At 37.4% G+C, this 25,986-nt stretch overlaps 1 long non-coding RNA gene across 3 annotated transcripts in view; it reads left to right on the plus strand.

Annotated features, from left to right (window-relative positions):
• LOC129501814 (uncharacterized) overlaps window positions 1-25,986 on the plus strand; it is a 101,291-nt gene that overhangs the window by 38,269 nt on the left and 37,036 nt on the right. For 2 of the 3 annotated variants that reach the window (XR_008662820.1, XR_008662819.1), the window contains exons 2-3: window positions 3,970-4,045; window positions 10,160-10,244. This is a non-coding gene — a long non-coding RNA (uncharacterized LOC129501814). The remainder of the gene's footprint in view (window positions 1-3,969; window positions 4,046-10,159; window positions 10,245-25,986) is intronic. The other variant, XR_008662821.1, reaches the window with a different exon arrangement.

The following is a 25,986-nucleotide window of genomic DNA, read 5'->3' on the forward strand; positions in this document are numbered from 1 at the left end:
GTCTATTCATATCTTCTGCCCATTTTAATTGGATTATTTGTTTTTTGGATGTTGACTTTTTATGTTTCTTATATTTTTGCATACTAAGGCTGTTTTACCATTGATGGAAACTCTGAAGCTGAAGACTGTTGACTAACTTGGACAAAAAGCTCTTTCTTGAGGGGATAAGTGTGGCACTTATCAGATAATATGTCATTTGCAAATATCTTCTCCCACTCTTTAGACTCTCATTTAGTTTTGCTGATTGTTTCCTTTGCTGTGCCGTTTTTTATTTTGAAGTCTCAAAGGTTTATTTTTGCTTTTTTCCCTTGCCTAGAAAGAAGTCTTTTTTTTTTTTTTAAGATTTTATTTACTTATTCATGAGAGACACACAAAGAGAGGCAGAGACATAGGCAGAGAGAGAAGGCGACTCCATGCAAGGAGCCCGATGCAGGACTCTATCTTGGGTCTCCAGAATCACACCCTGGGCTGAAGGCGGCGCCAAACTGCTGAGCCACCTGGGCTGCCCTAGAAAGAAGTTTCTATGGCCAATGTCAAATAGGTTACTGCCTGGGTTTCCTCTAGGATTTTTTTGATCATCAGGAAAATACAAATCAAAACTACAATGAGATATCACCTCACACCTGTTAGAATGGCTAAAATCAACAACACAAGGAGAAATGGGTGTTGTTAAGTATCTGGAGAAAGGGGAACTCTCTTGCACTATTGGTGGGATTGTAAATTTGTATGGCCACACTAGAAAACAGTATAGAGCTTCCTCAAAAAGTTAAAACTAGAACTACCCTACAATCCAGGAATTGCATTGATAGGTATTTACCCAAAGAAGACAAAAATTCTAATTCAAAGGGATATATGCACCCTGATGTTTATTGCAGCATTAACTATAATAGACAAATTATGGAAATCCCCAAGTGTCCATTGACTGATGAATGGAAAAAAAGGGAAGATATGGTATATAAATATTTACATTTACATATATAATGGAATATTACTCAGCCACAGGAAAGAATTATCATTTTCAATGACATGGACGGAGCTAGAAAGTATTATGCTAAGCAAAATAAGTCAGAGAAAGACAAATACTATATGATGTCACTCATATGTGAAATTTAAGAAACGAACAAGCAAAGGGGAAAAAGAGAGAAAGGCAACCCAAAAAATGGACTCTTTTTTAAAAAAGATTTTTAAAAATTTATTTATTCATGAGAGACACAGAGAGAGAAAGAGAGGCAGAGACACAGGCAGAGGGAGAAGCAGGCTCCATGCAGGGAGCCCGACGTGAGACTCGATCCTGGGTGTCAAGGATCACGCCCTGGGCTGACGGTGGTGCTAAACCACTAAGCCACTTGGGCTGCCGCCAAAAATGAACTCTTAACTATAGAAAAAAAACTGATGGTTATCAGAGTGGAGGTGGAGGGGGATGGGTTAAACAGATGATGGGGATTAAGAAATGCAATTGTTATGGTGGGCACTGGTGTTGTATGGAAAGTTTGAATCACTATATTGTACACCTAAAACTAATATTACATTGTATGCTAACTGGAATTTGAATAAAAACTTAAAAAACCATATTAGTAAGCACAATCAATATGAATGGATAAGAGTTCCTTTTAAAGGATGGAACTTACCTATATTCTATTTATAAGAAATACATCTAGAGGCACCTGGGTAGCTCAGTCAGTTAAGCATCTGCTTTTGGCTCAGGTCATGGTCCCAGGATCCTGGGATCAAGCCCTGCATCAGGCTCCCTACTCAGTGGGGAGCCTGCTGCTCCCTCTTTCTCTGCTGCTCCCCCTGTTTGTGCTCTCTAGCTGTCTTTGTCAAATACATAAATAAAATCTTAGAAAAAAAAAGAAATATGTCTAGGGCAAAATGATGATGAAAGTTTGAAAATAAAGAAATAGATGTATGAGGAGAATTCTAACAAGAAAAAATATTGAGTGGTAATAAAAATACACAACACAGAATTCAAAAGGATAAAATGTTAACTAAACAAAAGGAACATTTTATGTTGGAAAAACGTTATGGTCCACCCAGAAGATATTATATCCATCCAACTTTGTGGATCAAACAATATAACCTCAAGATCCATGAAGCAAAAAGTATGAGTAACAAAAAGAGTGGTTAACACAAACCACATCCTAATGGATGACTTAAACATAACTCTCTTAGATAAGACTAGATTAAGGAGGAAAAAAAAGATATGAAATCTATTTATTAATAAGTATATGGAGGCTGCCTGGGTAGCTCACTTGTTATAGTGCCCAACTCTTGGTTTTGGCTCAGATCATGATCTCACAGATGGTAAGATGGAGCCCCACGCTAGGCTCTGCACTCATCGGAGAATCTGCTTGAAGATTCTCTCCCTCTGCTCCTCATCCTACTCTCATATACATACTCTCTCTCTTTCTCCAAAATAAATAAATATTTGAAAAAATAAATAAGAGAACATATGGACACCTAAAATTCATGCTATTTTATGTGAAGGTTTTAAAAAATTAAAATGCATGAAGTTTAAAAAAAGAAAGGTCCACAACTACAAATTGCTTCTGAGTTGTATAAATGTATAATTACCTTTGAAAACAGTAGTATAAATAGAAAAAGGAATCCAAGAGGTTTTATTTCTTCTTCCTTGATTTTCTTGATACTGAATTTAGCTAATGCTATAACAAGTAATTATATATTTACGCCTGGGAATGGTTGACTGAATAGATAGATGATAGATAGATAGATGATAGATAGATAATAGATAGACACACGTTAGATATAAATAAATATAGAGCTTTGAGCCTCAATCTTCAAATAATTGTTTTATTCTTCTCTATCTATTCCATCTAAGACTATCTCAGAGAGATTTTATGAATCACTACAAACCAATTTAAAATTTTTGAGTATATTTCAACTAAAAATATATCTCTTAAAATTTATTTTAAAAATTTGAATTTGTGGGGATCCCTGGGTGGCGCAGCGGTTTGGCGCCTGCCTTTGGCCCAGGGCGCGATCCTGGAGACCCGGGATCGAATCCCACGTCGGGCTCCCGGTGCATGGAGCCTGCTTCTCCCTCTGCCTGTGTCTCTGCCTCTCTCTCTCTCTCTCTCTCTGTGACTATCGTAAATAAATAAATAAAAAAAAAACCTTTAAAAAAATAAAAAAATAAAAATTTGAATTTGTGAGTAAAAACAATGTTTTAAATAAAGAAATATAACCTGATGTTGATTTTCTGGACTTAAAGGACTTAGTTTGGGGGTCACACAAATCAGCAAATATAGAGATAATTCAGACTTCTTGATTATGAAAACAGTTATGCTCTCACCATGGAGAGTATCAATACCACCAATATTCATATTGTTCACTGGGTTCACAGGATCATGTGATTTATACACTGCATAATATGTACTATGAAAAAGAGCTTATACATTTAAATGCATCGTGTAGAAGTGGTACCATTTATAGGACTTAGCTCACAAATAACTAGAAGCCATTTAAAAACTATGAAACATATTAGCAAAATCAAATGAAAATACATTTTATATCTCATGTAGTACTAATACCATGAGTATTATGAATTTATAGACCATGGACACTCAGGTGGGTCAGCAATTGAGTGTTTGCCTTCTGCCCAGGGTGTGATCCTGGAGACCCGGGATCAAGTCCCACATCCGGCTCGCTGCAGGGAGCCTGCTTCTCCCTCTGCCTGTGTCTCTGCCTCTCTCTCTCTCTCTCTGTGAATAAATAAATAAAATCTTAAAAAAAGAGAGATATATACCAAATATTATTTTTAAAAAACAATTTATAGACAAAATGAAGATGAATTTAAGTATGCCTCAAGTGTGTGTGTGTGTGTGTGTGTGTGTGTGTGTGTGTGTGTCTGATCAAGGTTACATTAACAAAGACCTCAACAGTTACTCTTTCAAGGTGGTAGTGTACTTGCAGTCTAAACCTCTCCCACATTACTGTCCTTTCTCACAGGCTCTTCCAAGTCAGCATCCTGCTGCTTACCAAAGAAACACTAAATGATACAGAAGCAATGGTTCATCTTCAGAAGGTCAGTCACCTTACAAACACAATACCAATTTTTGTTCCTATTTCACAGATGAGAAGTTTGATACAATGAGGATCAGTGACTTGTCCTGACCAGGCTAGTCAGCAGACAAGTGAAAACAAGCTTCTGTGAAAAGCAATTCACAGTGCACAGAAACCAAGATGGCAGGAAGAGGGGAATTGGACCATATCTCAAACAAAAAGGAATGTAACAATGGAACTATATATAGTAGGACTTAGTAATGCCCATTGCAACATACGAAAATATCTTTTGAATGAATATTTAGGTAACCTTTACAAGAGTTAAAGGTTAATTAATTATGACAGTCAAATTAAGCTCTGAAAGCTTGATAAGAATAAGAAATGTATGCACTACAATATAGCATGAAATGGGGGAGGCAAAAACACTCTGAATTTTATAAAGCTCTTTTTTACCCAGGTCCTTAAACTTTCTCCACCAACTGTTTAATAATTCTACCAAAATAGGAATAAGAGATTTGATTCTGAGGTTCTAGGTATAGAGATGGGGAGAAAAGGCAGAATGCAAGAAATCACACAAAAATCAGCAGTGAAGATCATGTGGCTATCAATCCTTTGTTGTCAGGTGTTTTCCTTTCTAAGGCAAGCAGAATTCAAATAAAAAAAACAAAAGGTAAGTATTGTACATTGGAAAGCAGCTAAACTATTGAGAGAATAGAATGCAATACAAAAAAAAAATTTTGATTCACTATCCAGGTCCCTATTCCATTTCCAGCTTTCCCAATGTTTTTAATCCAGAAATGCCCACGGTTCTTCTGGATATCATTTCCTTTCCACATACACTGCCCTGGCATCTTTACAACAGAGCTACACCAAGGGAGAACCTCATTTGGACATAATAAAGTGATGATTGATATGGCTGAGTTTAGGTCTACCATCTTGTGTTTGTTTTTTTAATTATTCCCATTTTTTGTTCCTATATTCTTCCTCTCCTATCTACTCTTGGGTTAAAAATATTTTTATTATATTATTTTATCTTCTCTTTTGATCTTTGCTGGCTTTGGTTTTTTTGCTCTGCTTTTTTTGGGTACACATTTGTAGTCATTATTTTATAGACTTCAACAAGAATTATTAACTTCAGTCTTCCTTAAATTATTATTTTCTACTTTACAAACATTAAGTGACTTGAGATATTATAATTTTTCCATTTATCTCTCATATTACAAACCTGACATTATCTTTACACTTGTTTTATATGGTTAATAGTCTTTTAAAGACACTTTATTAAAAAGACACTTTAAAAAAGAGTTTCCAAGTATATATTTACCCATACATCTATTCTTTCCAGTGCTCTTCCTGCATATCTGCACTTCCAACTAGGATCATTTGCCCTCAAACTAAAGAATCTTCTTTAGGATTTATTGTAGTGCTATTCTGCACTAACTCCTCAGTTCTGTTTGTTTTGATATGTCTGCTTTGCCTTAATTTTTCTAAAGAATATTTTCACTGGGTATAGAAGTCTAGGTTGGCAGTTTTTTCCTTGTCACTTTAAAGATATCATCTTATTGTCTCCCAGTTTCCACTGTTCTTGAGGGTAGTCTGATGTCATTCTTATTGACATTACTCTGAATATACAGTTTCCCCTTCTGGCTGCTTTTAAGATGTTCTCATATCACAGTGATAAAGATATCACTGGTTACTAGCAATTTCACTATGATGTTATTTTTCCATCGACCTATATAATTCAATCAAGATTTCCACTCAATCTTTAAATATATATAATGTTTCTTCCTAATTATGTTCATGTTCTCCTTTAACTTCTTGAGTGTATTGTTAATGTGTGTTTTAAAGCTCTTGTCTGTGAATTCCATTATCTCTATCATTTCTTGTCCTGTTAATACTGACTGATTTTTCTTCTGATTGTAGGTCATGTTTCACTCCTTCTTTGTGTATGTAATTACTTTGATTAGATTTTGTAGATTGTGAGCATTACACTGTTAATTATCTAGATTTTTTTGTCCAGTGTTGAAATTTGTTGTACCATTTCATTAAGTTACTTAAGTTACTGCAAGTTAAATTACTTGCAGATCAGCTGGATCATTTCAAGGCTTGTCTTGAAATTTTATTAAGATAAGTCTACAGTAATTTTTATTCGGGAGTTAATTTAGACATACCATTAATGCATAATCCTCTGGATTCTCCATGAATGTCCCAGGAATTCAACAGGGTCTCTCCATTCTGGATGATGAGAATTGAAACGTCTCCTGCCAATGTTAACTCTGGAAATTGTTTCATTTATAGCATCCTTCTTATTTGGACTCATAAGGATTTCACATATGGACAGTTTAGTATTCACTAATTAATTTAAGGAGACTCTCTCTCTTTTTTTTTTTTTTTGAGACTATCTTCTTTTCTCCACAAATACCAGCCACCTCAACTTCTTCCAAAGTCTGTCCCCTCAACTAAGTGAGATCACCATGCTCTGATTGGGTTCTCCCTCCCCACATCATAATTTAGAAAATGTTTCCAAGTGAAACTCAGGGTGATTGGTGGACTCAGCTTCTTTGTTTCCCTTATCTCAGGGATTAAATCATATTCTTGTACTGTATATTGCCCAATGTCTAACAACTGTTTCATGCTTATTGCTCAGATTTTAGCTATGTACAGTGGGAAGGAAAGTCTGGTACCAGTCACTCACCAAGTCCAGATATGGAATTCTATACTCTTTTATAAAGGAGAACTTAGAGTGTTTAAAAGTAATATAAACAAAGTCTTCTGGAAGGATTTAAAGAAGTTTTGTCAATACTTCTTTGGGGTTTGGATTTTGTATTTTGTTTTGTTGCTCACTTTTTTTGCTGAGTTACTTTAGTTGGTTATCTAGATTTTTATAATCACTTAGAATCAACTGTTGCCTTTCTCTGGTCTGAGATGCTTCTACCTATTTCACTTCTATTCATCTTAAAATACTCTGGGTAGAATTACACCATTTTTTAATACTACAAGCATTGATTCAGAATGACAAGTTCATGATCATCTTCTGGTAAATTGTTCACTAGAGATGTTGGCTTTTGTTTATCTTAGAACATCAAATAGTGGAATCAAAAGAGGACTTTCAGAACACCTGTTCCAATCCTCTAATTTTACTCATAAGTAAGTATTGTTCTTAAAAAGTTTAATAACTAGGGGCAGCCCCGGTGGCGCAGCAGTTTAGCGCCGCCTGCAGCCCAGGGCATGATCTGGAGACCCTGGGTCGAGTCCCGCGTCGGGCTCTCTGCATGGAGCCTGCTTCTCCCTCTGCCTGTGACTCTGCTTCTCTCTCTCTGCATCTCTATGAATAAAAAAATAAAATCTTAAAAAAAAAAGTTCAATAACTAGACCAAATTATCTAGCTGGTGGTTGGCAAGATTAGGCCAGATCTCATATTTCCCTATTGAAATTCAGTTTGTGTGTGTGTTTGTTTTACTTAATCACACTGCACCAGCAATGGGATTTGTGTAATCAGCTTTCTCATTCACATCATTTGCTTAATAAGATTAATAGCAAAAGAAAAATTGTTTTCTCCAATTTTTTCATTATTTCCTACTTCTGACATCTTTTTGTTGTCTCTGAAGTGCTTTTCCAGTTTAGTAAGTCAAAGAAGGAAAACTGATGTCAGCTTAATCATCATACTCCTCCTACTGAAAAAGATAACTAACTATAGGCAATAGGAAGGCATATGGTCAACACATCAGACAGGGAAGGTTGTGCTAGTTGCCAGGAAGCAGAGAGGCAGGTACAAAAGAGACTGGAAAGACAAAACTGCACATAGAAAGTATTTAGGGAAAGAAAAAAAAAAGAAAGTAGGGCACAATATGAAACTCTATTTTTCATCTCAGAAGCCAGAAATCTTCACTACTCTCCTGTAGTATAAAGATATATGACCCTGAGGCAAAAATACCTGTAGAATATTATCGAAGATGAGAAATCTGTGTGACACTTGAAGACAGTGCTTACCTTGATATGTTATCAATGTTTTATCATTCCATCAAACCACTTATCAAGAAAATGAGTGAGAGCAATAGAGCTGACTGCCAAATCATAGTAGGTAATGTCTAACAATACCTTTGGGGAATGTTCCCTCTGAATTAGGACCTTGCCCCAGTCCTGGTGCTTCTTACTTTGCAACCTAAAACCCACTTAGCTTCCTTGAAAGTCGGTCTGCATCTATGTGGATTTTCTTCTTACCTCTATCTGCAGATAGCTTAAGTATTTTCAAATCACTTATAAGGAGAAAAATAAATTCTACAAGAATTCACAATTCACTAATTTCCATGATGCTAATGATGAGTTAGATAGAAAAGAGTAAAGATTTTATTAAGGCTCCTAGAATTACTTATTGACTATATTTTCCTTCCTCCCCTCATAACATGGCATTGTTAGTAAAATAAATCAAATGTTATATATCCATTTTTTTAAAAGATTTTATTTATTTATTCATGAGAGACACACAGGCAGAGGGAGAAGCAGGCTCCATGCAGAAAGCCCAATATGGGGCTTGATCCCACGGCCTCCCGGATCACACCCTGAGTTGCAGGTGGCACTAAACCACTGCACCACCGGGGCTGCCCTGTCCCAGACTTCTTTAACTCACCTTGAAGGCAAAGACACAGCCCCTTATTTTGTTTTGTTACAGTCTAACTAGACTTTCTGAGTCAGGAAGAAAAAAAAAAGGATTCTTAGAATAGCAGATAATATCAACTAACATAATTAAGCACTTGTGGTAATCAGGTACTGTACTAAATACTTCTAATTATTATCCTATGTAATTATTACCCCATTTCCTTAATGAGGAAACCAAAGCTTGAGGAGGGTAAATAACCTGCCTGATATTACAGAACTGGTAAGTGCTGGAAGGCTGGCTTCAACTCTGTAATCTATGCGTTTAACCACTCTGTGCCTTACTCTCATGCGTTTACCAAGAACTTACTGTGCCAGGCCCTTTAGCTGGCCACTTCTGAAGTACCAAAAGGGGAGACAGATAATAAATCAGCACAGTGGCTAAGAGACAAGGTTGTGTTCAGTTTCCTGCATATCAACTGCTATTATAAACATTCCTCTCATACAAAAGAAAATATATTTGAATGCAAGAAGTATGGGATGATGATATTTCAGAGAAATCCTTGAATATTCTCTAATTCACACACACAAAAGTAAACCATCTGCAAATTTTAATATTTTATATATTTTAATTACAAATTACTTGGGATGTTTGAGAATTATAAGAACTTCAGTGTCAAGACATTAAGAACACTAATCTTAACAATTACCAAATATCATAGAAACAATTGCAGTATTTTTTTAAAGATTTATTTATTTATTTGATAGAGAAAGAGAGCACAAGCAGGGGGAGCAGCAGGCAGAGGGAGAGGGAGAAGAAGGCTCCTGGCTAAGTGGGAGCCGGTGCAGGACTCCATCCCAAGACCCTGAGATCATGACCTGAGCCAAAGGCAGAAGTTCAACCAACTGAGCCACCCAGATGCCCCCAATTACAGAATTTTGATTTGAAATCATAGGTTCTAAGTCTTGCTCTACCAATAAGCATATAAATAACCTTGACTTTTTAAAAAAAAGACTTAATTTATTTAATTATTTGAGAGAGAATGAGCAACAGTGAGTGAGTCTGAGCGGGGTGAGGAGTAGAAGGAGTTGCAGACTCCCCGCTGAGCAGGGAGCACCATGTGGGGCTCCATCCCAGGACTCCAGAATCATGACCCAAACTGAAGGCATACGCTTAATGGTCTGAGTGACCCAGGCGCCCCTAACCTTGACCTTATTTGTAATATGAGGATGATAATGACAATAGTACCGAACTCATAGAGTTGATGTGTTTACTGAAAAGGTACCCAATATCAAGTACCTCATACCTGGAAAGGACTCAATCAGAAGTGGTTATTGTGACATACCCACATCACTAGTCCCTGTTAAAAATTCCACAGCCCAAGATGTGAAAAACTTGAATGGGATTTGTGTATGTAGCTAAACTAACCCCATTAGAGTTCCAAGTACTAGGGTTAAAGGTACAGTGTGTACTTCGTTTATTTTCTAGAATAGTAAAGATGCTTTGGAGGTCTCCACCATGATTTCTCTCCTCTCCCACCAGGTACACAGCCACACCACTGAGGAACTTGTGAATATTCAGTGAATGCAATCCACTGCAAAGAAAGAAAGAAAGACATTTGCTTCAAGTAAGTGACAGTGGCAAAGAAAGCCACTCCATCCACTAATTCTGAAGGAAAAGCAACATAAAAATTGGAGAAATGGTGATTGTGCTGGAATTTGTTTTGGGCAGCCTGGGTGGCTCAGAGGTTTAGTGCCACCTTCAGCCCAGGGCCTGATCCTGGGCTCCCACATCCGGCTCCCTGCATGGAGCCTGCTTCTCCCTCTGCTGGTGTCTCTGCCTCTCTCTCTCTCTCTCTCTCTCTCTCTCTCTCTCTGTCTCTCATGAAAAAATAAATTAAAAAAAATTTTTTTTAAAGGAATTTGTTTTTTTAGAGTCAGAGAAGCTCTTACTGGAATATGAATCTACCATTTAACCATTTGGAAACCTTGGGCAAGTCACTTAAACTCTGTTTTCTCACATATTAAATGGGACTAATAATGTGTACTTTGTAGGACTATTGTAAGGAACAGGGATGATGTTTTAAATAGGCCAAAAACAGTGCCTCAAACACAACAGTAACCAAATAAATACAGGGAGAAACTATGTAATTCTTACTAATACAGTGCTGATTCTGTCAATAAGGTTGATGGCAACAATAGTTACAATAATCTGATATATATAGTCTCCAAAAAGTTTCCATGACCATGGAATAATCCTAATGGCCATTTATGAAGATGTTTGATAAGTTAGACTTATAAAGTATGAACATTTTTCACTGACAAACATAATACAATCTACCTGATATCATGATAAATTAACTTCTATATTCTTAGCTATAAATCTGGAGAATTTATCTGTTACTGACATAATTGGTTACTAAAAAGAAAATCTTCAGTTGAATCTACTGCATTCCCAACTGTTATTCAGACCCAAGTTGTAGTGGTTCTGATTTATTTGGTTTCTCTTGGAACACAGGTGTCTTATCTTGGCCATCTGACTTCCTGTTGCATCATTGTTCTCTCTTAAGTAAACTCAGATGGGCTACCTCCAAGTTTAATATAACTGAATGGACTTGTGGCTATATCAAGTAAGCACATTAAAAATATACCCAAGGCCTTTTGGGAATATCTGACACTGGTCATTATATAACCACCCTGGAGCTCACAGTGCCCCAAAATAGCACTTTGTATCCTATTACCTGAAGGGATTAAAAAAAACATATATCAGAACACACTTCTAAATTACAAAGACAGAAGGTTTCTGCAGTTTTAAATGACCTAAAACTCCCTTAAACAAAATTGAAGGAGATCAAAGTTTTGGCCCAGCAACTTTGAGTATCAGATGAAATGCCCCAGTTGGGTTAGCTTGATTATTCTTCTTTAGCTGATTATTTCTATCACTTTGTGCCATTAATGGAGAAATTAATCTTTGAAGTTCTCATGGCTCAGCATTTTCAATTATTCATTCCAGCTAAGGAATTTTTTTAAAGAAAAGCTCAGTGTTCTCAGTTACGATAAGCCTACCAGCAGACACTGATACCCAACCTAAACTGCTACCCCAAAAAAGCATCTCCTCCATAGAAATTTTTCTGAGGATTTAAAAAATCCACTCTACTGATTGTTTCCTTTCTTAAAATCCAAATTCATAATCAGCTTAAAGCATAAAAATTGTTTAATAAGCATTTTAACAATTTTTTCCTAAAATGTATTCTAAGAAAAGAGAGGGATAGAAACAGGAAAGGAATGTGGAATAACAAATACTACACTCTTTTTAGGACTAGTTCTATTATAAGCACCATAAAATATACTATGACACCTGGTCTTAGTATATTACCTAGCTAGACCTTAGGAATATATCAAGCTCTTCTAGTTGAAAAACAAACAAAAAAATAAATAAAAAACTCTCTTGTTTCTAGCATTTCCTTCTCTGGTCCAGTGGTGATCCTTCTTTGAATTTATTGAATAATTTCCTCTGCTAATTGTCATCTATCTTGTTGAGAAGGCAAGGAAGTCCTGTGAGCCTATTATCACTTTTTACCGAACAAGCTTTCAATGTTTAAGAGTTTTGGTGAAGATGAACTTCTACTAGTCTGATGACTTCAGAAGAACTCTGTTGACTTTGGCAAGACTGGAGTGTTTGGGGTTTTCCCCCTATAAACTGCATGCTTGATCTTTATTTTAAGGAGTTGTACATTTTCTAAATGAAGGAAAAAAAAGATTGCAACTTCCCTTATTGTTATTCTTTCTTTTTAAAATTTTACTATTTAAATCTCTTTATTTTTATGAATTTATATTTATTTATGTTTATTTATCTTGAGAGAGAGAGAGAGCATACACATACATGAGCTGGGCAGAGAGGGGGCAGAGGGAGAGAGAAAATCCCAAGCAGGCTCCATACTTAGCATGGAGCCTGACATGGGGCTCGATCCCACAACCCTGAGATCATTACCTGAACCTATATCAAGAGTCAGTCGCTTAACCAACTAAGCTACCCAGGTACCCCTATAAATTTTTTATTGGAGTGTAATTGGCATACAACATTATATTGGTTTCAGGTGTGCAGCATGATTCAATATTTGTACCCACTGCAAAAGGTTCACCATGTTAAGTTTAGTTATCATCTGTCACTATAAAAAGTTAACATCTGAGATTTACTCTTTTGTAAAGAAGATCCTTACAATCTTTTACAATCTTTACAATCTGTACAATCTTTACAATCTTTTGTAATGATTTCCACTTTCAAGTATGCTATAGAGTATTACTAACGGTAGTCACCATGCTATACATTCATCCCCTTATTTCTTTCATGCTTGTAAGTTTGTACTTTTTGACACCTCTTTCACCCACTCCCCAACCCCTTCCCCAAGGGCAACTACCATTCTGTTATCTATATCTATAATTTTGGTTTTGTTTTGTTTGTTCGTTTCATTTTTTAGAGATTCCACATATAAGTGAAATAATGGTATTTGTCTTTCTCACTTAATATAATACCTTATTTCACTTAATATAATGTCCTCAAGGTCCATTCATGTTGCTGCAAATGGCAAGATTTTTTTTGTATATTTTTTAATTGGAGTTCGATTTGCAAACATATAGTATAACACCCAGTGCTCATCCCATCAAGTGCCCCCCTCAGTGCCCATCACCCAGTCACCCCAACCCCTCACCCACCTCCCCGTCCACTACCCCTTGTTCGTTTCTAAGAGTTAGGAGTCTCTCATGTTCTGTCACCCTCACTGATATTTCCCACTCATTTTCTCTCCTTTCCCCTTTAATCTCTTTCACTATTTATTATATTCCCCATATGAATGAAACCATATGATCATTGTCCTTCTCTAACTGACTTCCTTCACTCAGCATAATACCCTCCAGTTCCATCCACATTGAAGCAAATGGTGGGTATTTGTCTTTTCTGATGACTAATATTCCATTGTATACATAGACCACATCTTCCTTATCCATTCATCTGTGGATGGACACCGAGGCTCCTTCCACAGCTTGGCTATTGTGGACATTGCTGCTATAAACATCCGGGTGCGGGTGTCCCGGCGTTTCGCTGCATCTGTATCTTTGGGTAAATCCCCAGCAGTGCAATTGCTGGGTCGTAGGGCAGGTCTATTTTTAACTCTTTGAGGAACCTCCACACAGTTTTCCAGAGTGGCTGCAGCAGTTCACATTCCCACCAAGAGTGCAAGAGACACACACAGAGAGAGAGGGAGAGAGGCAGAGACACAGGCAGAGAGAGAAGCAGGCTCCATGCAAGGAGTCCTACGTGGGACTCGATCCCAGGTCTCCGGGATCACACCCTGGGCTGAAGGCGGCGCCAAACCACTGAGCCACCCGGGCTGCCTGGGATTGTTTTCTTAATTTCTCTTTCTGATAGTTCACTGTTAGTGTATAGAAACACAACAATTTTTGTATATTGATTTTGTGCCCTGCCACTTTACTGAATTCATTTATTACTTCTAATGGCTTTTGGTGCCATCTTTAGGGTTTTCTATATATAGCATCATTATCCGGAGATAATAACAATGTTACTTCTTTCTTTCCAATTTTGATGCTTTTTATTTCTTTCTCTCACCAAATTGAAAGGGTTTCTAACTCTTTGTTGAATAGTAGTGGGAGGGTGGGCATTCTTGTCTTGTTCCTGATTTTTTTTAAAGATTTTTATTTATTTATTCATGAAAGACACACACACACACACACACACACACACACACACACACACACAGAGAGGCAGAGACACAGAGGGAGAAGCAGGCTCCATGCAGGGAGTCTGACGCCGGACTTGATCCCAGGTCTTCAATATTAGGCCCTGGGCTGAAGGTGGTGCCAAACAGCTGAGCCACCTGCGCTGCCCATCTTGTTCCAGATCTTAAAAGAAAAGCTTTTAGCTTTTCAACATTGAACATGATGTTAACTGTCGCCTTATCATTAGACATAGAGGTACATTAGACGTAAAGGCACATCGAGGTGACTCTACACTCACTTTCCTGAGAGTATTTATCATAAATTGATGTTGAATTTGTCAAAAGCTTCTTCATATGAGATGATCATATGATTTTTATTTTTCATTTTAAAGTGGTATATTACACTCATGAGTGGATGTTGAACCATCCTTGCATCCCTGAAATAAATCCCACTTGATCATGGTATACAATTCTTTTAATGCTGAATTCAGTTTTTTAGTATTTTGTTGAGGATTTTGCATCTATGTTCATCATGAATTTCTTTTTCCCATCCCTTCACTTTCAGTCTGTCTGTGTATTACATTTGAAGTGAGTCTCTGGTAGGCAGCATATACATGAGTCTTTTTTTTTTTAATCTAGTCAGCCACTCTGTATCTCTTGATTGGAGAATGCAGTCTATGTACACTTAAAGTAATTATAAGTATGTTTTTCTCTTTAAATATTTTATTTATTTATTTATTTATTTATTTATTTATTTATTTATTTATTTATTTATTACAGAGAATGAGTAGGGGGATGGTTAGCAGAGGGAGAGGGAGAAACAGGCTCTCCACTGAACAGGGAGCCTGACATGGGGCTCCATCCCAGGACCCTGAGCCAAAGGCAGATGCTTAATTGGCTGCACCATCCAGATGCCCCAATAATTATGTTTTTATATGACTTTTTGTTAAATATTTTCTGGCTTCTCTCATAGTTCCTCACTGTTCCTTTCTTTTTCTCTTGTTCTCTTCTCTTGTGCTTTGATGACTTTCTTCAGTATCATATTTAGACTCCTCTCTCATTTTCTCTTGTGTACCTACTACAGGTTTTTACTTTGTTACTACCATGAAGCTCACATATAACATCCTATAAATATAACGGCCCGTCTTAAGTTGAAAGCAACTTAAATTTGAGCTTATTTCAAAACTACATTTTTACTGCCACATCTCTTGTTTTGTTTTTTGTCTTTTTATTTTATGTATCCTGAATTTATTATTGTAGTTTAAGTTCATTTTATTACTTTTGTCTTTTAGCTTTAATACTAGCTTTATAAGTGTTGCTCCACCATCTTTACTACATATTTACCAGTAAGATTTTTACTTTTACGCATTTCTTTTATTAAATAGTACTACATTTTTTCAGCTTAACAAGTCCCTTTAACATTTCTTGTAAAACCAGTTGAGTGGTAATGAACTCTCTTAGCTTTTGTTTAGAAAATTTGTTATCTCTCCTTCAATTCAGAAGGGTATCCTTGCTGATGGAGTATTCTTGGTTGGAAGGTTTTTTCTTTTCTTTTCTTTTCTTTTTTTTTAAGATTTTATTTATTTATTAGAGAGAGAGAGAGAGAGGCAGAGACACAGGCAGAGGGAGAAGTAGGCTCCATGCAGAAAGCCTGAAGTGGGACTTGATCCCGGGTCTCCAGGATCACACCCTGGGCTGAAGGCGGCGCTAAACCACTGAGCCACCAGGGCTGCCCGGAAGGTTTTTTCTTTCAGCACTTTGAATATATCATGCCACTCCCTTCTGGCCTAAAATTCTACTGTGAAAAATCTGCTGATAGTTATGAGGTTTACCCTGTATGTAACAAGTTATTTTTTCTCCCACTGCTTTTAAGATTTTTTTTAGGGATCCCTGGGTGGCGCAGCGGTTTGGCGCCTGCCTTTGGCCCAGGGCGCGATCCTGGAGACCCGGGATCGAATCCCACGTCGGGCTCCCGGTGCATGGAGCCTGCTTCTCCCTCTGCCTGTGTCTCTGCCTCTCTCTCTCTCTCTGTAGCTATCATAAATAAATTAAAAAAATTATTAAAAAAAAAGATTTTTTTTTAAACTATTGACATTTTAATTATAATGTATCTTGATGAGGATCTCTTGGGATTCATCGTGTTTGAAAGGCTCTGGGCTTCCTACGTCTGCATGTTTCTTTCCTCTCCAGTTTAGGAAAGTTTTTAGCCATTATCTCTTCAAATAAGTTTTCTGCCCCCTTCTCTTCCTTCTCTTTCTGTGAATATTATTTTGCTTAATGTTGTCTCACAAATCCTTTAACCTATCTTCATTTTTTTAAATTCTTTTTTTCTTTTTCCTGGTCTGTTTGGATGAGTTCCATTACCATCTTCCAGATTGCTGATCTGTTCTGCTTCATTCAATCTGTTGTTAAACTCCTCTATTGTATGTTTTAGTTCAGTTATTATCTTCTCCAGCTCTGTGACTTCTATTCAGTATTTTCTTTTCTTTTTTTTTTTTAAATCAAAATCTTTCTTGAAGTTCTGTGTTCATCCATTCTTCTCCTGAGTTTGGTGAATATCTTTATGACCATTATTTTAAATTTCTTATCAGGTAGATTATTATCTCCATTTCATTAAGGTCTTTTTCTGAGGTTTTAACTAACTCTTCATTTGGAACAGTTCCTCTGTTTCCTCATTTTGCTTGACTCTCTGGGTTTGTGTCTATTTGTTAGGCACAACAGTTACCTCTCCTAGTCCTGAAGGAGTGCCTTGTGTAGGTAGAGAAGTTTCAACTTTGTCCTCATTCTTGGTTGTCACTTACACCTTTGTGATTATCTCAGCAAACTCACTGATTCTTGATAAATCCCTATTGTTGAGGGTGTGTCAAGATCTGTTAGAGATTTAAGGGGAGGGATCTTGTTCAGCACCTAGTTTCAGGCTAATTGGAAGACAGACCCTGAGGCAGCAGCTTTTCAAACATGCAAATATATACACTCCTATGGGGCTGTAATTATAAACCCTGCTGGCTATCAGCCCAGGAAATCTGAAGGAAATCTGAAATCAGCCCTGGGCAACAGTTGCAAAACTCAGGGCTCCAAAACTCAGGGCTATAAGCTCTTTTATGGGAAGTATTGTTGAGCTGTAGTGACACCAAAGCAATACACAGGATGGAGTCTCCCTGTGAGGACATGTAAAAACACCTTTTCTATAGGAAGACTAGCAGTGTGTTTCAATTTACTGTCTGTTCAGTGCCCTAAGGATGTACCCTGCCAAAAGTTGTGTTTCTGATTGTTACAATGCAGGAACACAGGCCCCCCTAGCCACCAAGGCCAGGCAATTAAGGGGTGCTTCCTGTGTATATTGCATACACATACCAGGTTTAGCAAGGCAGCTGGAAACAGGATGGGCCCTCTCACCAGCTTCAGCTAGGCAATGGGAAAATGCCTTGACTACATATGCCCACTGGCTTTGGTAATGCAGCAGCAGAGTGCCTTGTCTGCATACACTCACTGGCTTTAGCTGTGAGTGCTTTCATTGTTTATGCCATTCAGTCCCTCTGGCCTTAGTAAATGCCTCATCCATGTGTACCCACCACTGCTAGTGGGGTAGTGGGAGAGTACAAAAATGGCATCCACTGGTTCCTCCATCTCTGGAGAGTCCTAATTGTTCCCTGCCCCTCCAGCAGATGCTTTAAGATAAGTAAATGAACCCCTTTCACATTTAGTCTAGGCACTTTCAAACTGCTGCTTTTGCACTGAGTTCCAGGGTGAGTGAGACTGCACATGCACCCTTTGAAGGGAGAATCTCAGTTCTCTACCCTTTGGGTCCCCTGGAAATAAACCCTTTGCTTTTCTAAGTGATATGATCTGGGGACTCATCTCTCTGGCTTAGATACTAGGTGCCTGATGTGGGGTAAAAGCCCCTTCCTCCTCCAGAATGAGCTCCAGACTTGTAAGATCCCTCAGTATTGTGAATCATCATGCTTGGCATGGGGTCAGGGGATGGGGAGGAGGGAGTTTGGCCAGACTGGGTCTCTGCCTCATCTGCCCATCTTGATGTGGTCCTTTTATCCTTTGTTGTAGAGGAACAGTTTATCTAGTTTTCATTTCTTTTTCAGAAGAAATTGTTCATGTCATTGTAGATTCTGTGTGTCTGTGGGAGGAGGTTGTTCAGGATCTTCCTGCACTGCCATCATGGACTGTCCCCTCCTAGATTTATTCATTCAAAATTTGTATTGCTTCTAAGCAGAATCATGCTAAACTGAGATCATTCAAACACAGGCAATAGTCTAATTTTTAAAGCCCTTATTTTGGTGAAAAATTATAGATTCAAGGTGTTTTGTTACTGCTTCAGAATATATAAAGGAAAGGATCCCTGGGTGGCTCAGTGGTTTAGCACCTGCCTTCGGCCCGGGGCGTGATCCTGGAGTCCCAGGATAGAGTCCCACATCAGGCTCCCTGCATGGAGCCTGCTTCTCCCTCTGCCTGTGTCTCTGCCTGTCTTTCTCTCTCTCTCTCTCTGTATCTCTCATGAATAAATAAATAAAATCTGTAAAAAAAAAAAAAAGAATATATAAAGGAAAAAGTTTCTGATAACTGATATTTCATTGATTCTCCCCTTAAAAAGCTCCATTTTGAACCCAATTTCTCACATACTTTTTTAGTTAACATTCATGTAAGTTGTCTCAATCCCAGGTCTAGGAAGTAATGAACTGATAGAAATCTTTTCTTTCTCCATGGTTCAGTTTTATATTTGCATTAATAATGTTTATAATACCACTTCTCATTCAGTCCCAAATCAAATGTCACCAATCCATAGAGGCCTTCTCTAAGCCTCCTCTCTGGAGTATCCCCATCTCATTACTCTCTGTTGCATCACCCTAGTTCTTTCCTGCATAACATTCATCACAACATAGGAGTGTTGTCATTTGTTTATTGAATGCCGTCGACTCCTGAGAGCAAGTGACTTGTCACCTGTCTTCATTTCCATATCTCCAGGGCCTAGCACTGGGTTAAACGAATAAGAAAATAAATTAAAATTTCCTGCTACCTGTTCAGTTTCCTTGATCTGGGTCATTATATTGGATGCTTCTCCCCTATTTCTGGTCCCTCCTCAATCAAAATACAGCTAACATGCTTCTTCTTCTCCCAAAAGCTTGTTGTCGTTGTTGTTTTCCTGATTACTCAGTTAATAGATGCTCAGTTTAGAAAACTTGAGGTGGGGACCAAAGTCATATAAATAGATAATTAAAATCATTAGGGTTGATGAATCATCCCAATTTGGTCAACAATTGATGGAATTCCCAGGACTTGGGAAAAACCAGGAAAATTCGGGGCAGGCCAGGATGAGCTAGTTACCCTACACCTAACCTCTCACTCAGTAGTGACTATTAATAATTTATTCTATTGTCAGTAATTATTTTATGAATATTATAGTTATTGAGATTACATTATATAATTTTGAATTCAGTTTTTTCCAAATAATTTTATATCATAAGTATTTTCTCACATGATCAAAATTCAATTCTTAATATCATTTTAAAAATTGCTTAAGGGGTACTTGGGTGGCTCAGTTGGTTAAGCATCTGCTTTTGGCTCATGATCCCGGAGTCCCAGGATCCAGCCCCACATCGGGCTCCCTGCTCAGCAGGGAGTATGCTTCTCCCTCTCCCTCTGCTCCTCCCCCTAGCTCATGCTCTCTCTCACTCGCTCACGCTCTCTCAAATAAATAAATAAAAGCTTTAAAAATCAACAAAATAAAATAAAAACTGCTTAAAATTGCACATTATACTTTAAATGCATTGTAATATAAGATTGAAGACTAAAGACGCTGGAGTCAGGTTGCCTGGGTTCAAGTTCCAACTCTGTCTTGGGCATTTTATTTATTTCTCCTGTGCCTTTGTTTCCTTGTCTCTAATATAAGGGTCCAGAAAGCACATGCTTTATAATATTGTCGTGAGGATTAAATGGGTTTATATTTGAATGTTATTAGCACTAATTGCCTATTTTTCTTGATAGACTGTCATGCAGTGTGATAGAATATTCATAGTACATGAATGTCAGACATTGCTTCTTCCCCTTTTTATCTTTCAGATGACTTACTCCCAAATAAACCTTTGTATTCCTAACTCTCCTCTGCAACTGCTTCCCAGAGGGCCCAGCCAATATAGAAACATTGCTAATTTGATAGAAGAAAAAAAGGCATTTCATTATTTTAGTTATATTTCTTTGATTACAGATGCAATTGAATATTTATCTTTATTAGGCTCTGAAATCTCTTCCTTTGTGAATTGACTGCTCATTTTCTTTGCCCACTTTAATTATTCAGGTCTTAATGTTTTTCTTGTCTGTTTGTATAAGTCATATAATTATGTAAGTTATATTTTACATATTGTATATATAAAAGATAGTATCCCTTTTGTCATAACTTAAGTTTTTGATATACAGATATGCAACAATGTTGTATAGTCAGATGATGATAAATTACTTTATAATTTTTATCTCTGTTCTAATGCCTTCCCTTCCAGAGACCAGTCACTTATAATTTATCCCTATTTATTAATAGTTTATATTTAGTCCATCTGGAATAAATTTTCACATACAGTGTGAGGTGAAAATCTAAGTTGATTTTTTTTCAAAACATATGTCCCTAGACCATTTAATGAACAATCTTACCCTTTTTTAAGCAACCTCTAGCCCCAATGTGGGGCTTGAACTCACAAACCTGAGATAAGAGTCTTGTGACCTACTGACTGAGACAGCTAAGTACCCTCAATCTTACCCTTTCTGATTGATTTGTCATGTCTTTCAATATCATTTATTAAAATTTTATACATGCTGGGTTCTTTTCCTATTACATAAGTTTGTCTTTTTTCTATACATTATACTTGGTAAATTTCTATACTTTTATAATCTGATTTGGTATCTTCTATGCTGAATTTCAGTCAATCAGCTTTCTAGGCTTTTGTACTTTTTCCAAAATGCAGTTATGGCACTTCAGATTGTGTGTAGACAGAGTCACTGTCTCCTTCTCCTATTTCCCCAAGACTGGAAAATTTATCATTGCTGAGGCTAGTAGTAACGATGACAATAATACAGAGAATTCTTATAAAGCCTCTACGTAAAGGAGGAAAAACTAATTTGTGAAGCACAGCAGCTTAAAGCATGATACAAATGTGATTAGAATGCCCTTTTTTGTGTGTATAGGAGCCTATCAGTTTCATCCTGTCTAGTGCAGAGCAACCCAAGAACCTAAGGTCCAGAATGTGACAATGACATCATAGGACCTATCAGTGGTGTGTTCTTTATAGTGACATAAAGCAAAGTTAAGAGAACCGTGTTTACTCAGCTACTGTGATATTAACATCATCACATATTCTTGGATGGAGGAGGTGGTCAATAATTACAGACAGAAACATGAATGGAAAGGCAGGATCGGGCAGCCTGGGTGGCTCAGCGGTTTAGCGCCACCTTCGGCCCAGGGCCTGATCCTGGAGACCCGGAATCGAGTCCCACATCGGGCTCCCTGCATGGAGCCTGCTTCTCCCTCTGCCTGTGTCTCTGCCTCTCTCTCTGTGTGTCTCTCATGAATAAATAAATAAAATCTTAAAAAAAAAAAGGGAAAGGCAGGATCATAGACAAAAATTGTTTAGTTACTTTTGTTGCCTCTGCCATCATCCTTTTGACAATCTTGGTCAAACTGAGTTTAGAAGGAGGGAGGGAGAAGAAATGGAGTAGGGGAAGCAGTGGGCAGTGGTATGTTGGCCAGTATTAGTGTCAGAATTTAATTTAGGGTATAATTAACCGTTTGTGACATAATAGGGATCTGCTGCCATTGGATTTCTCTTAACTTCCATAGCAAAACCCTTTTTTTCTTTATCCTTATTTTCTTCCTTCCCTTCTCTTCTTACTGTTCTTGTGCCTTTTATGTAGATTTAAAATAAATATGCACTTTTCAAGTCACTCATATAAAGAGCAAACAATTCTTTAATGAACAATAAAGCCAACAAGAGCAAAAATAAACATATAGCTGAGTATTGTAAAATAAGATTGAATCTATCTAAAGACTCCGTGGGATAAAGGTTTTTCTTTTACCCGATTTTTTACCCTACATGAAGCAGCCTTCAATTTTTAAAGACTACTGTGAAGAGTGTCCTTATGAGGAAGTGCTCACCTGCTCTGATTGCCATCTGCCAGCACTCCCACAAGGCTGTTAAGAGTTGACAGACTGTCATGGGGTTGGGCCAGAAAATCATTTTCTGAAACTGTCCATTCAGGACAGTAGCTAAGCTTCACAGTGGATACAGAGTTTTAAGGGTATTCTGTATAAGTATTGACAAGTCATTTGACTTTGAAAAACAGTTGGAAGACGGCACATTTTTATGACAATAGAAAACTAGTTCAAATTCTAGAAGTAGAGGCATCATCACCTCAATCTGATTCGATGATATAATAATGCAGGGTAAAGAACAAATCACTAAAAACAACAATTACAAGTATTACTTAGAACAATAAGGGCATAGTGGTCCTAGATAAAGGCATTGATTTTGAAAATGAAAATCACAGCATCCTAGAAGAGACAAATTCATGTGGCATCTTGAAAGCAAGCATCTTGTGGTCAAACAGACCCAGATCTGAATCTATTACTTTAGGGATCTGGAATAATGGGTTTCTCTGTCAAGTAGAAATATTAATATTTCTTACCTCATAGGCCTGTTATAGGAATTAAATGAGATTGGAATGTAAAGTACTTAGCCCAGAAGCTGGCACACTGCAAGTACTCAATAAAACATACTGATTACCATTACTGTTGTTATTTTTCATCGTCATCCTAGGAGAAGAAGCTAGATAGGACTTCTAGTCCATACTTCTGCTTCTAATTTGGATCACATTTAAATACTTACTGAAAACAAAATGAGTCCCTATATTATTTTTAAAGAAATGAAAGTACATGATTTTCTTTTTTTTAAATTTTTTTTAAATTTTTATTTATTTCTGATAGTCACAGAGAGAGAGGCAGAGACACAGGCAGAGGGAGAAGCAGGCTCCATGCACCGGGAGCCCGACGTGGGATTCGATCCTGGGTCTCCAGGATCGCGCCCTGGGCCAAAGGCAGGCGCCAAACCGCTGCGCCACCCAGGGGTCCCAAAGTACATGATTTTCTACAGAAATTCTTTCTCACTCAGAAATATTTTCTAGTTTTTTCTAAAAAACTGATCATATTGCAACTGAAACCTATTTCTTCTTGGCTATCTTTACTGATGATGGAGAAAGGTTTATCAGGGCACCTGGGTGGCACAGTCTGTTAAGTGTCTGACTCTTGGTTTTGGCTCAGGTCGTGATCTTAGCATCAAGAGACTGAGCCCTAGGTAGGGCTCTGCACTCAGTGTGGAGCCTGCTTGAGATTCTCTCTCCCTCTATTCCTTCCTCTCATGCTCTCTCTGTCAAATAAATAAATAAGTCTTTTTTTAAAAAATAAAACTTCATCATTCTTAATAACCTTCTAGATGCTCTATTTAATGAAAATTATGACTTGGTCCTCTCCTTCCTTTCTCACTCCCCTAGACCCCACACCAAACACACAGCTAATTACTCCACCACTTTCATTTCTATGAGAGGATACAAAGGAAATAATCATTTTACTACAGTTGAGTTATAGTTCTCAGCATAATAATCACTAATCCTAAACACCAAACAGTAATTTTCAGACCTGTTTTATAGTACAAGAAGGAATTTCTCCGTACCGAGAAGAATAATGGCAAACCTGAGCAATTGAGTGAAGATACTGGATCATGTAGAGCAAAATCAGGCAATCCAAAGAAAGCTGAGTTAATGATAATGAGTAACAAGGATCTGGGCAGAGCAAAGACAGGTTCTGATGAAGAGCTTGATTTATTAGAGGTCAGTTTGGTGAAACAATCATATATTTATCTCTTCTTCCTCTTGAGATGCTATTAAGATGACAGAAAAAGAATATAAAAGGAATAATTTTAATACAAAAAAAAGAGGAAGGGCTCCACTGGTGAACAACAGATGAGAGATTAGATCAGTTTCTGGAAGACTGAAATCAGACAGAGTGATATGTTTAGTGATGAAGGAAGAAAGAAGAAGCCTCAGTCTAGACAGAGAGAGGGAGGTAACGTATGTGTATGTGTAAGTATTGAGGATGGGGCAGGGAATACAAGTAAGGAGGAAAACAGTCTGAAGAATATAAGAGAGGTTCAAAACACAGATATCCCGGATATAACAAATGGTAGCAGTGAGCTGTGGGACCAAAAACAGAGGTATTCCCCATGTTCATAGCAGCATTATTTATAATAGCCAAAACATGGAAACCACCTACATGTCTACTGATGAATAAATGGATAAAGAAGTTGTGGTATATACATATAATGCAATATTATCCCACCATAGAAAAAAAAAAGAGAGGATATCCTGCCATTTGTAACAACATGGATGGACCTTGAGGGCATTATACTAAGTGAAATAAGTCAGACAGAAAGACAAATACTGTATGATTTCACTTATATGTGGAACCAAAAAGGAGCGGTGGGCAAAGAGAGAGAGAAATCAGACTTGTGGTTATCAGAGGTGAAGGGTGAGGGCAGGAGGAACAGGAGGAAGGTGGTCAAAAAGTACAAGCTTCCAGTTATTAGATAAATAAGAACTAGGGATATAAAATACAACATGATGACAATAGCTAATGCTGCTGTGTGATATATATGAAAATTGTTAAGAGAGTAAGCCCTGAGAGTTCTCATTACCAAAAAAAAAAAAAAGGCTTTTTTTCTTTTCTTTTATTGCTTTCTCTTTGTATTGTATGAGATGATGGAAGCTAACTAAACTTACAGTGCTAATCACTTCACAATATATTTAAGTCAAACCGTTATGCTATACCCCTTAAATTTATATAGTTATGTATGTCGATAATCTCAATAAAACTGGGAAAAACCATAAATGTTAACTTTATTTTAAAATATTTATTTATTTATTTATTTATTTATTTGAGAGAGTGCATGCAAGAGGGGGAGGAGCAGAAGGGAAGGGAGAAAGAATCTCCAGCCAACTCTGTGCTAAGTGCAGAACTGGAAGCAAGGCTCGATCTCACAACCCTGAGATCATGACCTGAGGCAAAACCAAGAGTTGGAAGCTTAACCAACTGGGCCAAGCAGGAACCCCAGAAGTTCATTTTTTTAAAAGTGTGTTTTCAGAAAAGTTCCCATCTCACACCTGGGTGGCTCAGCAGTTGAGTGTCTGCCTTCACTGGGATCCAGGATCGAGTCCTGCCTCGGGCTCCCTGGGGAGCCTACTTCTCCTCCTGCCTGGGTCTTTGCCTCTCTCTGTGTGTCTCTCATGAATAAATAAATCTTTTAAAAAAAAGTTTCCATCTCTAGCTTTCTTGAAGATTTTTTTTTAGAGTCTATCTTAAAGAAAATGTAGAGAGGTCTCTTCTAAAGAAATTGAGTAAGAGCAATACAAAAAACCTAACATCAGTAATAGTAGTTCCAATAAAGAACAGAAAAAATAGAAATAAGGACATTCTCTTCTTTTTTTTTTTTTTCCTTAAGATTTTATTTATTTATTTATTCATGAGAGACAGAGAGAGAGAGAGGCAGAGGCATAGGTAGAGGGAGAAGCAGGCTCCCTGCAAGAACCCGGA

This window comes from Nyctereutes procyonoides, unplaced genomic scaffold, assembly GCF_905146905.1.
Source record: "Nyctereutes procyonoides isolate TBG_1078 unplaced genomic scaffold, NYPRO_anot_genome, whole genome shotgun sequence".
In the NCBI taxonomy this organism is placed as follows: domain Eukaryota; kingdom Metazoa; phylum Chordata; class Mammalia; order Carnivora; family Canidae; genus Nyctereutes; species Nyctereutes procyonoides.